This window comes from Lycium barbarum, chromosome 7 (assembly GCF_019175385.1).
Source record: "Lycium barbarum isolate Lr01 chromosome 7, ASM1917538v2, whole genome shotgun sequence".
Lineage (NCBI taxonomy): Eukaryota > Viridiplantae > Streptophyta > Magnoliopsida > Solanales > Solanaceae > Lycium > Lycium barbarum.
Window position 1 is genome coordinate 14,985,230 of NC_083343.1, and position 4,513 is coordinate 14,989,742.

Sequence of the window (4,513 nt, forward strand, 5' to 3'; positions counted from 1 at the left end):
CTATTCATTATTGGATCTGAATTGTTGTCTAGAATGCTAAACTATCTCAACTTCAATGAAAACTTCACCCCTTTCATCATGAATCACAATGGTCCTATCATTAACCATCTAGCTTATGCTGATGACATAGTGATATTCAGTGGGGGCAACAATAAGTCCATCAAGCTCATTAAGTATCAGATTAGGAGATATGAAAAAGCTTCTGGGCAGAAAATGAATAATGATAAGAGTTTTTTCATTACTGCTCCTAATACTGCTCCCTATAGAATCAATAGAATGAGAAGGATGACTGGCTACATGGATAAAAGTTTTCCTTTCACTTACTTGGGTTGTCCAATATATAGTGGCAGGAAAAATATCAGTTACTTTGATGGCATGCTTGCCAAAATTGTTAAGAGGCTTAATGGATGGCAAAGTAATATTCTTTCTTATGGGGGAAAGATCACCCTCATTAAGCATGTCCTTCAATCCATACCTATTTACACTCTGTCTGCTCTCAATCCTCTCAAGGGCATCATTGATCTCATGGAGAAACACTTTGCTAATTTCCTTTGGGGAACTAGCGATGGTAAGAAAGAATACCACTGGAGTAAGTGGGAAAATCTTTGTATTCCAAAAGATGAAGGTGGTATTGGTTTAAGAAGCATGAATGACATTACTAATTCCTTGACCCTTAAGAGATGGTGGAGGTTCAGGACTCAACCATCTTTGTGGGCAGAATTTTTAACTAAGAAGTACTGCAAAAGGTCACATCCTGTGGGCAAAGTTCCCATATCTGCTGACTCTCATACTTGGAAAAGTTTGATGAAAATCAAAACACAAGCTGAACCTCATATCATCTGGAAAGTTCAAGCAGGAAACTCTAGCTTCTGGTGGGACAACTGGACAGGTATAGGAGGTAAGTCTCCTAAAATTCTTATCAATTCCTTTATTGATGATAATTCTTGGAATATTGACAAATTAAACACTATTATACCCAATCACATTGTGAATTGGATTTCCAATATCGTAATTGGTAATAACAGTGAACCGGATTACCCCATATAGATTCACTCTGACAATGGGATCTTCACAAATGATTCTGCCTAACAAATTGTTAGAAATCATAGGCCAAAAAATAATTTCCTTAACAGTCTTTGGCATAACAGAGTTCCTTTTAAAATTTCCTTTTTGGCATGGAGGATATTTAAAAGGAGGTTGCCTTTTAATGATATCATTATCAGATTTAATATTAACTCACAAACTGATTGCTTTTGTTGTAGGATTGCACAAAATGTTACTATGCATCATGTTTTTGGAGAAGGAGATGCAGCAAGATACATGTGGAATAATATGGGAAACCCCCTTGGAATACAACATGCAAATCAGCCTATTGTCAACATCTTCAACAATTGGTGGAGTAGAAAATCTGAAAATACTGTTCACAAGATTCTACTAAAGATCACCCCTAACTTCATTTGCTGGGAATTATGGAAGCAGTGGTGTGCTTGCAAACATGGTGGCCAAAGACACTTTCTTTATAGCAGGATGTTTTACCAAGCTTTTAGTCATATCAAAGCTGTTTTGACCAAGTATTTTCAGAAGTTGCAAGATATCAACCACTGGCCTACTTTCTGTCTTATAATAGAGAAACTTAGGCCAGTGCATATGGTGAAGCAAGTTACCTGGATCTCTCCTCAACCTGGAAGCATCAAGATCAATACAGATGGTAGTTACTTACATGAGAGTGGCAGGGCAGGCATTGGTGGAATTGTAAGGAATAGTCAGGGTGAACTGATTATGGCATTTTCCATTTCTGTCAATTGTTGTTACAGTAATATGGCGAAGGCTTTAGCAGCAGAGTTTGGGGTAAAATGGTGCTATCAACATGGATACACTACTTTTACCCTTGAACTAGATTCTAATGTCATAGCTACTATGTTGGATAACAACCTTGTCACTAACATGAAGCTAAAACAAGTTCTGGACACCATCCGAAGTATCAAGAACAGAGCTGGGATTCAAGTGAGCCACTGCTTCAAAGAAGGGAATCACGTTGCAGATCTCTTAGCAAAATTTGCCTCCACATCTATTCAGAATCTCCTCACTCAGTCTCTCTTTCATTTGCCTAGACAAGCAAGAGGCTTTTTTCAGTTAGATAAGTGGCAACTGCCCAGTCTTAGGTGTAAATATGACAAAGCCAATTTTTTTGTTAGCTAAATTGGTTTGATTAGTGATATACCAGAAGGCACTCTAATATTGTTTTGTAAGCCTTTTGGTCTCTTTGGGGTGATTTAATCACCTTTGGCTGTGTTGTATTGAGGTCAGGTCTAGCCCCCCTCTGCTCCTTTTTTGCTAATACAACACGACTCAGAGCTTATCTGGGTAATAGATAAAAAAAAAAAAAAAACATATAGTTAAAAATCCTAGTCCGGAATTATCTCCAAGTCAAGGGATGTCACCAGTCCATAGTTCAAATTTCGAAGGAGATGATATTAATTTCCAAGACAGTGCATTTCAAGACTCTCACTCATTAAATGTAAGGGCGTTTGTGTTCATATACAAAAAAGCTTTCTTTACTGTAATGAAAATCCTTTTATTTATTTATATATATATATATATATATATATATATTCATGATTACTTGTCCGATGATAAATGTACTTACTTGTCCCATTAATGCAATTCTCAAATCCATTACATAATTAAAATCCATAGAAGGAATCAAGTTCATCTTCAAAACACAGGGAAATTAATATGAAGCAAACGCATAAAATGAATGGCAGTTAGTCAATTAGAATCCATTACCTAATTGATTTACATAAAGGAAAATGCTCTAAAAAAACAATATGTATATATATATATATATAAAGGAAAATACTCCAATTTTCTCAACCTGCACACAATTTGTTTTGTGGCTTCCACCAGGACCAAATTATATAATTTCCTTTTTCACTATGTTGTCAATCCGGCCGTTTCATCAACTATTTGTTTGCATAATTCCTTTTTTTTCTTATTTGAAAGACAATATGATTAATAATATTAACAGTATGAATCATGCATGCATATTATTTCACTATGGATGCGCAATTTCATTTCATGCTTATTAACACTTTAAATTAAATAATATGTTCGTTTTCAGAGTTACAACTAATTTATTGGTTAGGGTATTACAATCACATCCATTGTTTTAAAAGGCATTGTCAGGACTCGCCCCGGGGCTCGCCTCGGGGCAGGGCAGTGGCAAAACGCCTTGGGGTTAACGTGTGGGGCTTAGTTCCTATGAGGCTTACGCCCTAAGCGCCCAACCGTACGCCCTAAACACGCTTAACGCCCAGCGCTCAGGGCTCGCCTAACAGTTCTTACACAAATTATATTTTAAATTCCTTAATTAAAATCATTCACCCTCATAATTGTTTAACAAAATAATGATACTTAATAGTTTTTCATCTATAGAAATAGAAGATTGGGTGTAACTCATATAACAAGTCGTAGTATTGGATATTTACTATTTGAGAACGTCGTGAGGGTGAATATCACTTAATTTTTTTAAAAAAAAACACATAGCGGAATTGTAAATTTTCACTTATCATTGGTCATAAGTCCTATGTATCATAATTATCATATAATTTTATTTTTTGTTCATGAAGAAGTTATGTTTTAATTGTAATATTGATAAATTTTATTAATTATTTGCTTATAGGGAGATAAAATGAATAGTATGTTAGTAATAGTGTTTTAAGAAACTGCGTTTTTTTCCGTGTTTGAAAGTTAAAATGTTAGAATTGTTTTGCATTTCATAATAGCTTTTATTTCATTGTATTGTTTATACTTGTAAAATTATGTTATATATAATTACAAGTTATAAGCGGTGTATAATGAATTGCTTTGATCATTTTTTTGTGAGGATCAAGCGCGCGCGCGCTCTCTCTCTCTCTCTCACACACACACACACACACACACACACACATATATATATATATATATATATATATATATATATATATATATATATATATATATATATATATATATATATATATATATAGTTTTCTTTTATTTTTTTTATGTAATTTTACCTATTTAAAAATATTTATTGTAATTACATTATTTTAAAAAATACTAAAAATTAAATACCCATGGGGCTTACGCCCCGTGCCTCGAGGCTTCGCCTTACGCCCCCGTCTTTTAAAACACTGATCACATCTATTCTGTCAAGAACCAAAAGTAAACAGGAAAATTACTAGAAGAACAAAAGGCAAAAAATGAATAAGAAACGGAAAAGGCATAGATTGTTAGAAGAACATAAACCAAACAGGAAATAAAAAACAAAAGATACTAGTCATCAGATAATAACGGATATGTATACCTTTTTAAGTTTCTTTTCTTCTTTTTCTTAACGGATATGTATACCTTTTTAAGTTTCTTTTTCTTTCTTTTATTCCTCCTTTTTGTTTATTGTCTATATCATGATCAGAAAATAAATGACAATACTAAAAAAATACAAATTTCCAAAGAAATCCATCTACAAGTG